Below are 19,824 nucleotides of genomic sequence, written 5' to 3'. Positions count from 1 at the left end.
ACACCCCCAGACACTGACCCTGCTAGACTTGCAGTCTCCAGAACTGGGAGAAAATAAATTCCTGTTGTTTAAGCAACCCAGTCTATGGTATTTCGTTATGGCAGCCCAAGCAGACAAATACCAAGGCCATCATTTTTACTCAGTTTCAGCAGAGAAAAATTAGTTTTATTTTGCATGCTGAGTCCAAGAGCTGTTTTGATTTTATCACTAACATTTTATCGGAAGCCATAAGTATGGCAGTGTTGTAAGCCTTAACTGAGCTATTTGATTTATGTAAGATATCAGCAAGCTTTCCAGGTTGATAAACCTATATTTAATGAATTTATTTAAGGTAGAAATGATAGCAATTAATTTTATTTGACTATTGTTCTGACAACTGCCTTATGTCAGAAAACTTTAGTATAAAAGAATAAATTCTGGTACCACTACTGATAAGTCTGAAGGGTCTGCAATCCAAAAGCCTTCTCCTAATAAAATTTACAGTCCATCAGTTTGTATAACATTTATCCTATAGTGTTTTTAAAAAAAATGCTCACCTAATTTTGTCTGCTAGTGTTTATCTACACAGCATCTGAGGACCTTTGAAGGCCTGGCCTTTGCATGATCCACTACTCCATAAATTTTCTCTGCCATTGCTCTTCCAGTCGCAGTACAAACATGACTGGTTTTTTTTTTTACCTCTTTGTTACTATCTTAACACTCGAAGCCTTCTGTTTTATAATTATCAAACACTTTATAAAGTAAAAAGTCTGCTTTTGTTCCATAACCACATCACATAGAAGGAAGTAAGAGGAGGACTTGATAACATCTGTATTCTCACCCAGCAGAATTTAAAGGTTTTATGTAATTTCAGCCTTTATATCAATACAGACCTGGATTAAAAAGAAAAGAAAAAGCCAAGGCAGATAAAAAGCTTTCTAATCAGTGGCATATTTACAGGTTCAAATATATATATAATATGTATTATTTATATATTATATATATTATTTACATAATATATAATATATTATATATTATATAATATATATTATTGTAGTATAATATAGTATACCGTATATAGTATACTAGAGTATAGTATAGTATATATATAGTGTATATAGTATACTATATGTATAGTATAATATAATGTAATATATAATTATAATATAATATATATAATATATATTATATGTATGTATGTATACACACACACACACACACACACACACACACACACACACACACACACATACACATATACATTTGTGGAGCAGAATAAGCTCCACAGTGAGTTAACTGAAAGCACAGGTTGGTAGTGTCTATATAATAAAATTTACTCTAGAGGCACCTGGGTGGCTCAGTCAGTTAAGTGTCCAACTTTGGCTCACGTCATGATCTCACAGTTCATGGGTTCAAGCCCCACGTCAGGCTCTCTGCTGTCAGCATGGAGCCCACTTCGGATCTTCTGTCTCTCCCTTTCTTTTCTCTCTCCCTCTCTCTCTGCCTTTCCCCCACTCACACGTGTACATACTCTCTCTCTCTCTCAAAAATAAATATTTAATAAATAAATAAATAAATAAATAAATAAATAAATAAATTTTACTATGTAACAGATTTAGTATGCATTTTATTTTTCTCATAGATTTTAAATAAAGGTATGTCTTTAATAAGAAAAATATGAAAATTAAACATTTATAGAACCTTCTAAATGCCTCTGAAAATTTTTAGGCTCTGGTTAGAAAACTATTGATGTACATCAACCCTTCTCCCATCATATTAATAAAAAATTGGGCTCCTCCAAAAACTTGGGGCCCAATGTCTCCCAGCTGGTTGCTAAGTTCAGGCATTTTCTCAGTCAAGTGCTCTTGCCCTGATGCTAAATGAACACAAATACGACATTCAGTTTCTGAGATCAGTGTATAATTTGCTGAAAGCCTAAAATGCAATCAAAGGAGTTAAGGCATAAGAATGTATTGCATTTGTCTGTGATCATCTTTCATCAGTTTATAGATGGAGGAAGGGTAGCTACAAGTTCTTTTTTTTTTTTTTTTTTTTATGTTTATATTTTTGAGAGAGAGTGAGTAGAGGAGGGGCAGAGAGAGGGGGAAATACAGAATCTGAAGCAGGCTCCAGGCTCTGAGCTGTCAGCACAGAGCCTGATGCGGGGCTTGAACTCACGAACCACAAGATCATGACCTGATAGGTAGCTACAAATTCTTTAATTTCAAGTTCCATTTTACAGGTGTTTAAGAGAAAAGATAGTTACTCCATTTTGTATTTAAAGTTTAAAAATCATGATTCTTATTACTGGGGGAAGTATAGGACTTGCTTTACTATGTATCTCATGCTTTGAAGGACATAATAAACAGAATTTGGAAGTTCTCTGAAAATATAACCAAGAATGTTTTTTAAAGTTAGGCTGAAGTGAGACTGTACTATGTGATGGTATTAAACCCGTTCTCTAAAGTAAGTGTACCAGAAGACAGAATGGTATCCCTTAGGCTTCTGAAATCTCTTGATTTCGTGGTTCTGTTAGAAACAAAAATAAATGACTAATTTCAACTTATACACTATGAATCAAAATAAAACCATCTTAGGTTAAATATGTCAACTTAATAAACCATACTCAAATTTGGTTGTTTTGGTGGATTTTAAGCTGACAGTATATAAAAGCAAGTATAAGTAGTGTTGAAAATTTAATCTTTTCCAGTTTTATGTTGCTTGGCATAACCTGCTCTTCATTCCCACTGCCACCACCTGACCCTAATTTAGAACCCTAATTAATCGGAGAGGTTGTCCTAATTAACCCAACCTTGGAGAGGTTGTCAAAAAGACAGATTCCCTGATCCCATCTCCAACCTACCAAATCAGTCAGCAAGGGAGGGACCTGGGAATTAATTAATTTCTTTTTCTTTCTTTCTTTCTTTCTTTCTTTCTTTCTTTCTTTCTTTCTTTCTTTCTTTCTTTCTTTCTTTCTTTCTTTCTTTCTTTCTTTCTTTCTTTCTTTCTTTCTTTCTTTCTTTCTTTCTTTCCTCTTTCTTCCTTCCTTCCTTCCTTCCTTCCTTTCTTTCTTTCTTTCTTTCTTTCTCCTTCTTTCTTTCTTTCTTTCTCTTCCTTCCTTCCTTCCTTCCTTCCTTCTTTCCTTCCTTCCTTCCTTCCTTCCTTCCTTCCTTCCTTCCTTCCTTCCTCCCTCCCTCTTTCTTTCTTTCTTTCTTTCTTTCTTTCTTTCTTTCTTTCTCCCTTCCTCTCTCCCTTCCTTCTTTCTTTTGCAAGCATTTCAGGTGATTCTTATTATCACTCAAGTGTGGGAAACATTGAATAACTTTTGAACTTTTTTTTCTTTGCTCCAGTCCTTGTTCTCCATCAGTGGTTTTCAACCCTGGTTGCGTATCAGGTTAACTTAGGGAGCTTTTAAAAAAATTGTGATGCCTAGGCTCCATCCCAGAACAATTTAATCAGAATCTGTTGGGTTGGGGCCTATGCTTTTTGTTTTTTTCTTAACGTTTTAGGTTAAAAAAAATGTTTTGCAATATAACATGTGCAGAGAAAAGTGCAAAATAATAAATGTACAACTCAGTGGATTTGTACAAAGTAAACATGTAATATTCATCTGGATAAAGATAGAGAACATTACCAGCACTACAGACACCTCTCCCAAGCCCCCTTCCAGTCATTAATCTCCCCTAAGGTATCACTAGTCTAACTTTTATCACCATAACCTTTACGTGCCTGATTTTGAACTTTATGTAGCTAGAATCACAGAGCATGCACTCTTCTGTGTCTGGCTTCTTTTGCTCAACATTTTATTTCTTATTTGTTGCTGGGTTTAGCTGCAGTTTGTTCTTTTTCATTGTTGTACAGAATTCCATTTTATATATAAACCACAGTTTATCCATTCTACAGTAGGTGGCATTTGGGCTGTTTTCAGTTTGGAGCTGGTACAAACAGCATTGCTCTAAGCATACTTTTATATGGTGCTTGGCATATAGATTTCTGTTAGGTATGTACTTAGGAGTGAAATTGCTGGGAATGCATATGTTCAGCTTTACCACATATTCCCAGGTTTCCAAAGTGATTGTACCATTCTCCACATTTAAGTGCAGTTTACGAGAGTTCCTGTGGCTCTGGAACTTTTTGTGGGGCCCACACATTTTAAAAGCTCTGCAGGTGATCCTGATACACATTGAAGCTTGAGAACTACTTTACTGTTAAGACCTTTTATAAGTATAATTCTCTAAAGCACAGCCCTGGGCTTGTTCAGCCCTGCTTAGAATGTCCATGGTTCTGTGTTGCCTACTAAGGAAATATGAATTCCATCTGCTTACATTGTAGGCCATTCATGATCTAACCTCAGCCTTTCCAGCCACTACTTTCCTACTCATAGCCTAGACCCTAACCATTACACAAAGACACTTTCCCCTCCACACTCCTATCCTTTTCCCCTTGCACACCTTTGTTTTACTGTTCTATCAATGCAGAAGAGCTTTCTTGCAAGTCTCTCACATTCCTGCCCATTCTCAGGTAGACCCAGCTCAAGAAATGCATCTCAAAGTCCTTGTGATTACCACGTCCTCTCTTCCTGGGCCTCCCTTACCTCCGTTCAAAGGTGATCTCTCTTATGGCACTTATTCTATCATATCTTTTACGTAGTTATTGGCAAACATAGAATCTCTTTCCTAAGATATCATATGGGATTAAGAAGACATGGATTTTTATGTCCTTCTTACATCCCTATCTAGATTGTAAATTTGTAGCATCAACTTCACATGAAGCACTACAGAGAAAGCCTTGTTAGAATTAAATGGTCCCAGGTTCAGGTGGGCTTTTTCTTAGATATAGCTATGCAACCATGGTCAAGTTACTTTTTCCAGGCCTTAACTTTCTCATCTGTAAAATGGAGAGTCGACTACTTCAAAGTTGTGAAAACTAAGTGAGATAACAGATTAAAGCGTTTAGTAATCTTGGCGCATAATAACTGCTCCATCAATGCCAGTTGCTTGTGTCATTGTGATAAGAATCATTGTTACTCCCTTAATGGCAGAGACAGCATATCTTATCTCTGAATCCTCATTCAATGCCTTTGCTTGTTTTTGGTGCTCTAAATGTTGGGTGAATAAATTCATGAATGCCTGCTGGATGATTGGATGGGCATGCTTATTTATAGTCCATTTCCAATAAGTTCAGCATGTCTTGGAAGGAACAGTTCAAATCTCAATTTAACCATCAGATAGAGACAGAAAGTAGGGTTTCTACTGCAAACCTTTAAAGCTGTATTAAAAAGACCGAATCCCCAGTTTAACCATACAACAGCTGCTGTCCTGCTGCTGCCAGAAATAGGGAAAACCCTCCAAGAGCTATCTGCTGTTTGTTTGTTCATCTGATAAACATGCCATGACTTGGGGAGAGCACACACTTCCCCTGCAGGCAAGCGCGGGTCTGGGAAGTTGCATGCAACAGCAATAAGGAAGAAATCCCCACTCTGTGGGAGAGGTTTCGGCAGGGACTCTGCTAAGCCTATTTGCAGTTTTGCTGAGTTATTTACCAAGATGAAGGGACTGGGTGTGGCTGGTCTAAGATTCCTCCTGGGAAGTCACTTCAAGAATCTCCTTAATTTCCTCACCCTTCTTCATCTTTGTTCTCTGGCTTTGGTGCAAGGGTGCAGTCAGTCGCACCCAGTTGGCCGCTGTTCCCGGCACACTGAATTCTTTGAAGCCGGCTCTTGCAGCCAAGGATTCCCTGCCCTGTTCTTTTCTCCTTGCCCTGATTTTAAAAACAGTTCTGGAAATTCGCATCTGGCATGGAGATGGATGAAAAGGAACTTCGTGGGTTGCATGCTGTTTTTCTAGACACATAGGAACCAAAAAGGACCTTTAGGAGCTTTAAAGTATTATTTCTCAAGAAAACCAATACTAATGCATTTTACATGAACAAATTATAAAGTAGGCTCTGCCATCAGCACTATCATTTAAAAGTATTTTAGTGGGAAGAGGCCATACAAGTGGGACGAAACTGATACCGGAAAGTATTTATCACCACCTCTGTCACTTGAAGAAGGAATGTAAGAGTGTATTAGCTGATTGAAACCTTGGGAAAGACGTGTAGCAAAACATACAAAGATTAATGAGTAGTCCACAAAGACATTTACCAGGTGACCAATATTTTTTAAAATATTTACAAATAGGGGTTCCTGGGTGACTCAGCTGGTTAAGTATCTGACTCTTGATCTCAGCTCAGGTTATGATTTCGTAGTTCCTGAGATCGAGCCCGGTGCTGGGCTCTGCGCTGGTAGCATGGAGCCTGCTTGAGATTCTCTCTCTCTCCCTCTCTCTGCCCTTCCTCCTCCCCCATATGCTCTGTCTCTTTCTCAAAATAAATAAACATTAAAAAAATATTTACAAGTAGATGAATTTAGCCACATTATAATCACAGTGGGTCTGGTGACAAAAAATTAGTGGTCTGAAAAATATATAATTTCAGTTTTCACAACCTTATTTGTCTTGCTAACTGGCCAATAATTCCTTACAAGCATATTTCTACTTTTAAAATAAAATTAAATCAGGAGGCAATGCTGGACAAGGAAATAATAAAATTCTAGGGAGACACTGAAAAATCTACATTTATTATTTAAAGTTGCAGGACAGCAGAATGGCATAATACCATTTATATAAAATTATATATATTTTATGTCTGTGCATGTTTATGTGTATACCAAGATGTTTGGAAAGAGGTTTACCAAAATATTAGTGGTTTTCTCTCAGTGCTGGCATTTTACTTTTTTCTTCACACTCTTCTATAGTGTTCGAATTTTTTTTATAATGATCATGTAACATTTTCACAATCACAATGAAAATAAAGCTATTTTTATTTTGAAAAAAAAAGGAAAATTTTGTTTGAGCATTTGTCATGCCCAAAGTGGTACTAGGAGTTATTAGATGTAGAAAAAAAGACTGTGGCCTTGCCACCAAGATGCATACAGTCTCGTTGGGAAGACGACTAAAGAGTGGTATAGTGTAGGGGCACCTGGGTGGCTCAGTCGGTTGAGCCTCAGACTCTCGATTTTGGCTCGGGTCATGATCTCATGATTTGTGAGATCTGTGCTGACAGCAGGGAGCCTGCTTTGGATTCTCTCTCTCCCTCTCTCTCTCTTTCTCTCTCTCTGCCCCTTCCTTGCTTGCTCTCTATCTCTGTCTCTCTCTCAAAATAAATAAAGAACATTTAAATTTTAAAAAGAGTGGTATAGTGTAATCAGGTGTCAGGATACGTGTTTCAAAGAAGTGCTACAGGTCACCAGGAGGAGGAAGTCACGTGGAAGCTTTCATTGAAGACAGTTGGCTCAGGTTGAACCTTGAAAGATGGCTGAATAGGACTAAGAGGAAGGAAAAGGGCATTTTAGGCAGCGTGAGCACTGAGGTGATAAAGGTATCTGGAAAGACAGTGAGGAAACCAGCTTATCTGGAGTAATAAGCAAATATGATTTGTGGTAGAGAAATTTACTCTCTTGCCAAACTTATTCCATAAGCTATCTTTATTTGGATCTATTACAAACTACATTTTAGTATACTTGAGCATTTTAAAAAGCAGATCCTAGAAGAGTAAATGAATTCTGAACATTGAAAACTGAAAACTGAATTCTGAATATTGACCTAAAGTGACATAAAAACTAGGACCGCTGGGAACATTTCATTATGTTAGTGTATTGAGGATGAAAGACTTCAGTATGTGTACCCTGTAATCCTGTCATCTCTGTCAGAAGCTTGCTCTCAATTCAGCCAGTGGCTTTTTGTACAGCCTTATAATTTGTAATTAACATATTCCTACCCCTTTCTTCTTCTATTAAAAAAAATCAAAGAGTGGGACATGAAGGATGGGGCCAAAACAAAAACAAAAGTTTATTTTTGAAAAGGACATTAAGAATGAGACTCTTCCAAACAATGGAGTCAGGATTCGCTTTCAGTAGTTACTTGGTTAACATGATTGCATTACGTTTGTAGTAAACTCGCTAAATACTGTAGCTATGTAAACTATACTTACCATGCAAACAAGTTTTTCTGAGAACCATATATTTGACATTTTAAATACAAAATGTCAGTCATAAAGCTTTCCTTTTTGAATTCGTGTATTTATTAAATGCTTTCAGTGTTCAAAGCGCCATGCTGGGTGATGAAAAGTACGCAGAGAACTCGTTCATTCATCTCTTCATTTACTCAACAGTATTTGCTGAGTGTGTCCTCAGTGCCAGGTTGTTATTCTAGGTGCTGGAACTAAAAGGATAGAGATAGTTCTCTTTTTAAGAAGTTCATAGTTTGGGGGCGCCTGGGTGGCTCAGTTGGTTAAGTGTCCAACTTTGGCTCAGGTCATGATCTCACAGTTCGTTACTTTGAGCTCCACATTGGGTTCTCTGCTGTCACCCCAGGAGTGTAACAGTAAAAAAACTGGGCTTCCAGAAAAAGAAAACAGAGGAATTAGAATGCCATCAGGTTTCTTAATAGCGGCACTGGAAGCTAAAAAAACAATAGAGCAATGCTTTCCGAATTCTAAGGCAAAATTATTTCTGACCTAGAATTCTGTATCAAACAAACTCTGAGATAGAATACAGATTTTTAGATAGGCAAGAGCTTATAAATTTTAACTCCCATAAACCTTTTCTCATGAAACTGCTGGAGGATGTATTTCATCAAAAAATGGGATTAAATCTAAAAAGATAGCATTATGGGATCTAGGAACAAGGGATCCAACAACACAGGGCAGAGGTAAAGAGAATTCGTAGGATGATAATGAATGATAGCCCCAGACAACCATTTGTGCAGGAGAGCTAGAAAACAAACAATTCAGATTGGAGAGCAGAAAACTCCTAGAGGAATCTGTATAAGAATATAAAAAAAAAAAGAACTGATAAAACTTTTTAGTTTTATCATTTGGAGAAGTAGAGATTAATACTTCAGTTAAAGAAGTAACAATTAGGGGTGCCTGGCTGGCTCAGACAGACGGTGGAGCATGCGACGCTTGCTCTTGGGGTTGTGAGTTTGAGCCCCACGTTGGGTGTAGACATTACCTGAAAATAAAATCTTTAATTAGAAAAAAAAAAAAAGTAGTGATTAATACTTAGAAACTCCAAGCAAACCAAGAAAGTGGTAAGTATTCCAAAAAAAAAAAGTTATATAAGAAAAAAATGTGCTAATAATATACTCTGTGGCTTGGCTGTGAATAATGTTTATAGAGCATAAAAATATAAGTACTGAACATTTTAAGCTAAAATTAGCACTCTATAGGGGCGCCTGGGTGGCTCAGTTGGTTGAACGGCCGACTTCAGCTCAGGTCATGATCTCGTGGTCCGTGAGTTCAAGCCCCGCGTCGGGCTCTGTGCTGACAGCTCAGAGCCTGGAGCCTGTTTTGGATTCTGTGTCTCCCTCTCGCTGACCCTCCCTTGTTCATGCTCTGTCTCTCTCTGTCTCAAAAATAAATAAAATGTTAAAAAAAATTTTAATAAAAATAAAAAAATAATAAAATTAGCACTATATATTAGAAAGATTGGAATATGGGAAGTGTGCGTAGGTGGTAAAAAAGATAATTTGTCATCTTCAACTAAGAGTCCAAAGATGATGTCTAAAACTTAAAAATTGATAAGGAGCAGCATAAACATATTGTTAAAAAATGAAAAGTGGAAAACAGAAGGCTCGGTGAGTTTGTGAAGTGGAATTAGTTAAGAGTTGCTGCTGTAGCTTGATTTAGAGTCAACTGAGTTTGAAAAGCCAGTGAACCTTTCAAATGAGCTTGTCCAGCAGCTTTCAAGACTGATACAGAGATTGGAAGAGGAAATATGGTCAGTAGTTAAATCATGTGAATGAGTGAGATCGCTGAGGAATGAAAGTGTAGTGAGAGGGGAGATAAGGGAAGAACTTTGAGGGATCCTTATATTTAGAGGGTGAAGAAGGTGAAGAAGGAAGAAGAATCAGGGAAGAAACAGTCAGCATGTATGAAAAGAAATGGCATAGTATGACATCACAGAAGCCAAGGAGGAGAGTTCCAAGGAAAAGATGAGCAACAGTATCAGTTGTCACAGGTGGAAAACTAAGAAAAGACCCTTCGAATCCACAGTGATTGAGTGATCACCCATAACTTTCAAGAGAACAGTTTAGTTGAGCGATGGAAGCAGTATTGAAAGGATTACTGAGTGCATGAATGGGTGGTAAGAAAGAGATAATGAATATAGCACACCCTTCTGAGAAATTTGGCTTTGAAAAACAAAAGGAGAAGGCAGCTCTTTCTGCCCATGGGTCCTGTCCTGGGCTTTAGTAAAACACCGTTTCTGCACCCCCACCCCACAAAAAAAGTAGCTTTAGCGAATAGTCTTTGAAATTTTTTTTAGATTAAGGGATCACTTAAACATATGTGCGTAGATAGCAAAGAGTTAATGGAAAAGGCAAGGTTAAAGATGCAAGTGTAAGGGGATAATTGATAGAGCGAGGTCCCAGAGAAACAGAAAGAATATGGACTCAAGAGCACAGATGGAGAGATTAATCTTAGTAAGAAACAGGAAAGATTCTTTCTCTGAGAGAGGAAAGAAAGAGGTGAGGATAACTGAAGACAAAAAGAAATATTAAGGCATAGGGGAAGGAAATTGAAGGACTAAATAATCAGGTGACTTGATCTTCACAATAAAATAGTGTATCTGCTTAAGGTTGGGAGTTGGGGCAAAGAGTTAGTTTGGAAATTTGAGAATGGAAAATGTCTGGGGCAGCTGTTGTAAGAATGTAATACAAAGTCAGAAGGAGATGACTAAAAGAATTACCCAGTAGCCACGAGCATCCAGTTGAGGTTAGATATGAATTTGTAATAAAGCCAATCAATATGGTTTCTGGACTTCCTCCAAGAACGCTGTATCTCCAAAAGTTGTATTAGTCATCATCTTGGCGGGAGAAGGGTTTCCTTGGAGTGTCTTAGGAGATCCCAGGGTTCAAAAACTTGAGAAAAATGTTTGCTCAAGGAGAGTTAATGCTCAGGAGTAGCAAAGAACAGACTTGCCTTGTGGGATACTTCCATCTGTGGGTCATTCAGAGGTCTTGTGGGAAGAATCATGGGCAATGAAAAAGAAATATACTTAAGAGACTTAAGAGAAGCAAAACAGTTTGGTATCAAAAAGATCTATAGCTGCTTGTATATCTAGACACACATCTGAGGGTGGGGGCATGTTGGAGAACATCTGGATTCAGATAAAAGAAGAGCAGAAGAGAAGTGACATCATCGTGGGATTAGACTGTAGTTTACCTAGCCAGATGGAAGGTATAGATTAAGCATTTTTGATGTACATCACAAAACTGGACTGAGTTAGGAGAGTATGGTGATAGGGATTTCAAATGTCAAGACATAAGCTCGAAGTCACATTCAGCCAGAAAACAGTATACTTGATTCCTTTGTGTTTTTCTGATCATTCAAGGAATACTTGCTTATTGTAGAAATGTAGTAGAACAGAAAGGTGTAATGAAGCAGAAGAATAATCACCTCCAAACCCACTACTAACAGCACTCACCATTTATTTATATACTTGCTGTTACTCCTAGTAGGGTTTTTGTTTTGGTTTGGTTTGGGTTTTTTTGCTTGTTTGGGGGTTTTTGTTTTTGTTTTTGGTGGGGTTTTAGGCTTACACGACAGAAATTTATTTTCTCACAGTCTCCAGGCTAAAAGTCTAAATCAAGGGGTCAGGAGGTTTGGTTTCTCCTGAGGCCTCTCTCCTTGGTCTAATTTTTTCTATATACATGGGTGTTTTTACACAATACATATTATGCTAAATATACATTTGTATAACCTTTTTTTAAATGTAGAAGCATTTTCTCATGTATAATTCTCACATGTCCCATATATATCTTCATATATATCTAAAGTTCTTTTTAAATTTCATTTTATTTATTTTTTCTTCTTTAAAATTTTAAATCTTTGATTTGCCTTCATGTTATCTTTATCTCAGAAGGAGGCAACATGAGATAGGAGTTCTAGATATAATTATAAAAACAGTTTCACTCTGGGTGGCTCAGTCTGTTGAGCGTCCAACCGTTGATTACAGCTCAGGTCATGATCTCGCGTTTGGGGAGTTCGAACTCTGCATTGGGCTCTGCGCTGATGGTGTGGAGCCTGCTTGGGATTCTCTCTGTCCCCTCTCTCTCTGTCCCTCCCCTGCTAGCACTCTCTCTCTCTCAAAATAAAGAAATAAACTTTAAAAAAAAATTTTAACAGTTTCAACTCTTTACTATTTGCTATTCTTATTTATACTTTTCTGAAGATTCCAGTCAATACTATTAGGCAGGAAAAAGAAATAAGAAAGAAATAAGAGACATAGAATTTTTAAGGGGAAGGAAAATTACATTATTTGGAAGTGATATAATTGCTTGGAAAGCCCAAGATAAACTGAAATCTATTATAAATATTATAAAACTTCAGCAAGGCAGTAAGAGAAAATACACTAAAACGAATAATTTATTTAAAAATAATAGCCTTGGGGCGCCTGAGTGGCGCAGTCGGTTAAGCGTCCGACTTCAGCCAGGTCACGATCTCGCGGTCCGTGAGTTCGAGCCCCGCGTCAGGCTCTGGGCTCATGGCTCGGAGCCTGGAGCCTGTTTCCGATTCTGTGTCTCCCTCTCTCTCTGCCCCTCCCCCGTTCATGCTCTGTCTCTCTCTGTCCCAAAAAAAATAAATAAAAAACGTTGAAAAAAAGAAAAAAAATTTTAAAAATAATAGCCTTTATATATTCAAATAAGAAGAAAAGTCCCTTTTTATAATAGCAAGGGAAGATAAAATACCTATGAATAAACCTAACAAGAATATGCAAGATCATATGAAGAAGGCTTTAGAACACTACTGAAGAGGGGTGCCTGGGTGGCTCAGTTGGTTAAGCATCTGACTTCAGCTCAGGTCACAGTCTCACAGTTCATGATTTCGGGCCCCACGCTGGGCTCTGTGCTGACAGCCTGGAGCCTGCTTCAGATTCTGTGTCTCCCTCTCTCTCTGCCCCTCCCTCACTCATGCTCTCTGTCTCTCTCAAAAATAAATAAAAATTTAAAAAATATTTTAAAAAAACCACTACTGAAGAACCCAAAAAAACACTTGGGCATATGGAAAGGCATACTATGTTCTTGGAAAGGAAGACTTAAAAATCATAAAACTGTCAGTGCTCCTTTATCTAAGTCCTTTAGATAAAATAATTCCTTTAACCCTCACAACAGCCCATTGCAATGAACTTGCTCAGACTCACAGAGCCAGTAAGTGGCAGAGGTTGAATTTAAACTCAGGAAGTTGGCTCCAGTATACATGCTCTTCATCACTATGCTATACAAACATTCATTGTTGGCACAGGAACAGATAAGTAAAAATCACCGGACCAGAATCGAGAAGCCCAGAAATTGACCCAAATGTGAAAGTGGAATTAACCTATGTTGGGGTAGGGAGGGCATGTGAAATCAATGAGCTCAACTAGTAGCAATCTTTAAAAAAAATTAAGTTGGATTTCTTCCTTATACCTTATATAAAAATAAATTCCAGATGGATCAAAAATTTCAATGTAAAAATTGAAACCATAAATATACTCAAAGAAACCACAGGAAAATGTTTTTATAATCTCACAGAGAGAAAAGGCTTTCTAAATATGAATGGCAAAAAAAAAAAAAAAAAAAAAAAAAAAAAAAAAAAAACCGCTGGAAGCCATAAAAGAAACTATTGATGTATTTCATTAGATAAAAAAGAATGAAAAATTGGCTTGACCCAAAAAACCCTATAAATAAAGACAAAAAATTAACAACAAACATGGAGAGATATTTGCAACTTATATTACAGATGAAGGGCCAATTTCCTTACATACAGAGTTCCTAAAAATCAATTATAAAAATACTGGGGCGCCTGGTGGTTCAGTTGGTTAAGCATCTGACTTTGGCTCAGGTCATGGTCTCATGGTTTGTGAGTTCGAGCCCCGCATCAGGCTGCTATTGATGCAGAGCCTGCTTCAGATCTTCTCTCTCCCTCTCTCTCTCTGCCCCTCCCCTCTCATATGTGTTTTCTGTCAAAAATAAACTTTTTTTAAAAAAATCTAAAAAAAAAAAAACCAATAAGGTGTACAATTCAGTGGCTTTTAGTATATTCATATACAGTTGTACAACCATCACCACAATCAGTTTTAGAGTATTTTCATCATAGGGGCGCCTGGGTGGCGCAGTCGGTTAAGCGTCCGACTTCAACCAGGTCACGATCTCACGGTCTGTGAGTTTGAGCCCCGCGTCAGGCTCTGGGCTGATGGCTCAGAGCCTGGAGCCTGTTTCCGATTCTGTGTCTCCCTCTCTCTCTGCCCCTCCCCCGTTCATGCTCTGTCTCTCTCTGTCCCAAAAATAAATAAACGTTGAAAAAAAAAATTAAAAAATAGAGTATTTTCATCACCAATTCCCCCCATTCCCCCACAAAACCCCATACCTAATTAGCAGTAACTCCAATTACTAATTACTTACTACTTTTCCCCCACCTACCCACTCCTAGCCCCAGGCAACCACTAATTTACTTTCTGTCTCTTTGGATTTGCCTATTCTGAGAATTTCATATAAATGGAATCATACAATATGTGGGCCTCTGTGTCTGGTTTCTTTCACTTAAAATAATATTTTCAAGGTTCATCCATTCTATAGTGTATATGCATGCCTCATTCCTTTTTATGACCAAATAATATTCCATTGTATGGATGTACCACATTTGTTTATCTACTCATCTATGGACAGATATCTGAGTTGTTTCTTCTTTTTGGCTATTATGAATAATGCTGCTATGAATATCTGCATTCAAGTTTTTGTGTGAACATATGCTTTCATTTCTCTTGGGTACATGCCTAGGAGTGGAATGCTTGGTCATATGGTGATTCTTGGTGTAACTTTTTGAGGAACTTCTTGACTGTTTTCCAAAGTAGCTGCATCATTTTACATTCCCACCAGCAAGGTATGAATTATGGCTTCTCCACATTCTTGCCAACACTTGATATCATCTGTCTTTTTTATCATAAGCATCCTAATGGGTATGAAGTAGTATCTCATTGTGCTTTTGATTTATGTTTCTCTCATAACTAATGACGTAGAGCATCTTTTCACGTGCATATTGGTCATTTGTACAACTTCTTTGGAGAAATATTCATCTACATTGTGGTATGTATCAACACATTTGTTTCTTTTTATTGCTGAGTAGTATTCCATGATATGAATATAACACAGTTTAGTTTTTGTTCACCTGTTAATGGACAGGTAAATTATCTAGTGTTTGGCTACTATCAATAAAGCTTCTATGAACATTTGTCTACAAGTCTTTTTGTGCACATATCTTTTCCCAGCTTTATGGTGGTATAATTGACATATAACATTGTAAGTTTGAGGTATACAAAGCAATGATTTGATATATATATATATATATATATATATATATATATATATATATATACTGCAAAATGATCATCGCAATAAGGTTAGTTAACACCTACATCACCTCACATAAGCACCTGGTTTTTTTGTGGGTTTGTTGTTGTTGTTGTTTTGGGTGGTGAAAACATTTGAGATTTGCTTTCTTAGCAACTTTCAAGTATATAATACAGTATTCATAAGTATAGTCATTATGCTATATGTTACATCCCCAGAATTTGTTGATCTTATAACTAGAAGTTTATACCCTTTGATCAATATCTCCCCATTTCTCCCACCCCACAGTTCCTGGCAGCCACCATTCTACTATTTCAATTAGTGTGTCTTTTTTAGATTCCATATATAATTTTTTTTATTTTAGAGAGAGTGAGTGTGAGTGGGGGAGAGGGGCAGAGAATGGGAGAGAGAGAGAGAGAGACAGAGAGACAGAGAGACAGAGAGACAGAGAGAGAGAATCCCAAGGAGGCTCCATGCTCAATATTGAGCCTGATGCAGGGCCCAGTCCCACAACCTGAGAATCACCACCCGAACCAAAATCAAGAGTCAGATGCTCAACTGACTGAGCCACACAGGCACCCCTAAGGTTCCATATATAATTTGAGATCATATAGCATTTGTTTTCCTCTGTCTGACTTATTTCACTTAGCATAATGCCTTCAAGATCCATCCATGTTACTGCAGAAGGCAGGATTTCCTTCTCTTTTATGGCTGAATTGTATTCCACTATATACATATACCACATTTTTTTAATCCATTTGTACGTCAACACTTAGGTTGTTCCATGTCTTGACTATAGTGAAGAATGCTGAATGAACATGAGAGTGCAGATATGTCTTTGGGACAGTTATTTCATTTCCTATGGATATTATCCCCAGATATGAGGTTGCTGGATCATATGATAGGTCTATTTTTAACATTTTGAGAAGCTTCATACTGTTTCCCAGAATGGCTGTACCAATTTACATTCCCCTTAACACAAGCATCTTATGTATATGTTGGTCATTAATATGTCTTCTTTCGGAAAATGTCTATTCAGGTTCTCTGCCCATTTTTTAATTGGATTATTTGGGGGTTTTGCTATTGAGTTGTATGAGTTCCTTATGTATTTTGGATATTGATGACTTATCAGATATATGGTTTGCAAATCTTTTCTCTCATTCTGTAGTTACCTTTTCATTTTGCTGACTGTTTATTTTGCTGTGCAGAGGCTTTTGTATTTGATGCAGTCCCACTTACTTACTTTTTGCCTTTGTTGCTTGCACTGTGGTATCACATCCAAAAAATCATTGCCAAGACCAATGTCAAGGAGCTTTTCCCCTATGTTTTCTTCTACGAGTTTTACAGTTTTCAGATCTTCTATTTAAGTCTTTAATCCATTTCAAGTTAATTTTTGTGAGTGGTGTAAGATACAGGTCCAATTTCATTCTTTTGCATATGAATAGCTTGTTTTCCTGGCATTGGCACCATTTATTGAAGAGACTATCCTTTCCCCATTGAGCATTCTTGGCTCCCTTGTCAAAGTTTGTTCACTGTATATGTGTGGATTTATTTTTATGCTCTTGATTCTGTTCCATTGGTCTGTGTATCTGTTTTTGTGCCAGTACCATACTGTTTTGATTATATTAGCTTTGTAATATAGTTTGAAATCAGAAAGAATGATGCCTCCTGCTCTGCTTCTTTCTTAGGATTGATGTAGCTCTTCAGTGTCTTTTGTGGTTTCTTATGAATTTTAGGATTTTTTTCCACCGCTATGACATATGCCATTGGAATTTTGATAGGGATTACATTGAATCTATAGATAGCTTTGAGGAGTAGGAGCGTTTTAACGTTAATTCTTCCAATTCATGAACATGGATATCTTTGCATTTGTTTGTGTCTTCTTCAGTGTTTTTCATCAAAGTCTGAGTTCTCAGTGTACAGATTTTTCACCTCTTTGATTACATTTATTCCTAAGTATTTTATTGTTTTTGATACTATTGTAAATGGGATTGTCTTCTTTATTTCTTTTTCAGATAACTTGTTGTTAGTGTACAAAAAATGCAACTGATTTTTGTATGTTGATTTTGTGTCCTGCAACTTAACTGGATTGATTTTTTAGTTCTATCAGTTTTGGGATGGATTTTTTTTTTCTTTTTTTTTTCTTTTTTTTTTTTTTTAGAAAGAGAGAGAGCGCACACGAGCTAGAGAGAAGGGCAGAGGGAGAGAGAGAGACAGAGACAGAGTCCCGGTCAGGCTCCACACTCAGTGCAGAGCCTGACGAAGGGCTCAATCCCATGACCCTGGGATCATGACCTGAGCCAAAATCGAGTTGGATTCTCAACTGACTACACCACCCAGCTGTCCCTGGATGGATTTTTTAAAGATTTTCTACATAAAGTTATATCATCTACAGAGACAATTTTACTTCTTTTTAAAAAAAAAATTTTTTTAATGTTTATTTATCTTCCAGAGTGAGACAGAACACAGTGTGGGAGGGGCAGAGAGAGAGGGAGACACAGAATCTGAAGCAGCTCCAGGTTCTGAGCTGTCAGCACAGAGCCTGACATGGGGCTCGAACCCAGAAACCACGAGATCATGACCTGAGCTGAAGTCGGACACCTAGCTGACTGAGCCACCAGGCGCCCCTTACTTCTTCCTTTCCAATTTGGATGGCTTCCATTTCTTTTTTATTCCCTAATTTCTCTGGCTAGGACTTCCAGTACTATGTTGGCAAGGAGTGATCTTGTTCATGGTCTTAGAGGGAGAGCCTTTAGTCTTTCACTATTATGTTAGCTATGGGCCATAAATGGCTTTATTTTGTTGAAGTACATTGCTTCTATATCCAGTTTGTTCCGAGTTTTTTCATGAAAGGATGCTTAACTTCATGGACATATGTTTTTATTTCTCTTGGGTAAATATCTAAGGGATATTTGCTGGCAGACTTTTTCCAAAGTGATTGTACTGTTTTACATAGCTACCAGCAATGTCTGAAAAATCCCAGTTGTTTCATATCCTTGCTAACATTTGGTGTTGTCAGTCTTCTTTTCCCCCCTAGCTTATTTATTGAGATATAATTTGTTGAGATATAATTGACAGATAACATTGTATAAGTTTAAAATATACAATGTGATGATTTGATATATGTATATGTTGTGAAATGATTATCACAATAAGGTTATTTTTTTTTAAATATGGAACACTTCACAAATTTGCATGCCATACTTGCACAGGGGCCATGCAAATCTCTGTATTGTCCCAATTTTAATATATGTGTTGCCAAAGCAAATACAGACTTTTCATTTTAGCCTTTCTAGTGAATATGAAGTGGTGTCTCATTGTGGTTTTAATTTGCATTTCCCTGAAGATTACTGACACTGAACAGTTTTTTATTGCTTATTAGCCATTTTCTTTGTGAAGTGCCTCTTGAAATCTTTTGCTCAGTTTTGGGTGGGTTGTTTTAATTATTGTGTAGTAGGAGTTCCTTGCAACCAGTCTGGTTGTAAGTCAGATATGCTTATTGCAAATATTGCTACCATTCTTTGGCTTGTTTATTTCCTTAATGGTGCTCTCATTGAGCAGAAGTTTTTAAAGTCCACATTTGATCAATTTTTTCTTTTATGATTAATGACTTCTGGGTCCAGTGTTAAAAAAACCTTTGCTACCCTAAGTTTGTGACAGGATTACCCTTCATTTTCGTCTAAAAGCATCAGAAATCTAGCTTTTATGTTTGGTCTATAATCCATCTTGAATCAATTTTTGTGGGTGGTTTGAGGTTGAGGTCAAGATCCTTTTTTGTACCATCTGGATAGCTAGTTGTTTATTCCAACACTATTTGTTGAAAAGACTTCACTTTTCCCACTCAATTGTTTTGGTTCCTTTGTTAAAAAAAAAAAAAACAACAAAAAACAAAAACAATTGACTATATATGTGTGGGTGTGTTTCTAGATTTTCTATTCTGTTCTATTGATATATTTGTTAAACTTTAGTCTTGATTAGTTTAGCTTTATAATAAGGTAGTGTACACACCTCAACTTTGCCTTTTTCTAGATTATTTTGGTCATTAGAGGTCCCTTGCATTTCTATATAACTTTTAGAATAAACTTGTCAATTTCTGCAAAAAAAAAAAAGAAAAGTAAATAAAGTCTGACAAGAATTTGATTGAGATTTGAAGACTCTGTAGATCAATTCGGGGTGAATTGTCAACTTCACAGTATTGAATCTTCCAATCCATGGACATAGTACATTTTTCTTTAGCTCTTCTTACATTTCTTTCAGCAATGCATTACAGCATTTAATATACAGATCTTACACATTTTATTAAAGTTACTCCTAAATATTTTGTTTTGTTCTCCCATTATAAATAGTATTTTTTTAAGTTTATTTATTTATTTTGAGAAAGCAAGAGAGCACCAGTGACGGGAGGGGCAGAGAGAGA

The 19,824-nt window shown here is 36.9% G+C and overlaps 1 protein-coding gene, 1 long non-coding RNA gene and 1 other non-coding gene across 5 annotated transcripts in view; 1 reads left to right on the top strand and 2 right to left on the bottom strand.

The window, feature by feature from the left end:
• The window catches only part of CSTPP1 (centriolar satellite-associated tubulin polyglutamylase complex regulator 1), a 202,245-nt gene that overhangs the window by 102,818 nt on the left and 79,603 nt on the right, over window positions 1-19,824 (top strand). The gene's annotated exons all lie outside the window — the stretch shown is intronic.
• LOC147576511 (uncharacterized) overlaps window positions 1-19,824 on the bottom strand; it is a 63,418-nt gene that overhangs the window by 14,628 nt on the left and 28,966 nt on the right. The gene's annotated exons all lie outside the window — the stretch shown is intronic.
• Window positions 18,575-18,678, bottom strand: LOC112866184 (U6 spliceosomal RNA). Its single transcript, XR_003224051.2, has one exon. It is a non-coding gene; the product is annotated as a U6 spliceosomal RNA (small nuclear RNA).

This window comes from Puma concolor, chromosome D1, assembly GCF_028749965.1.
Source record: "Puma concolor isolate L17-30 chromosome D1, mPumCon1.1.hap2, whole genome shotgun sequence".
NCBI lineage: Eukaryota > Metazoa > Chordata > Mammalia > Carnivora > Felidae > Puma > Puma concolor.
This window is presented reverse-complemented; position numbering and strand designations above follow the sequence as displayed.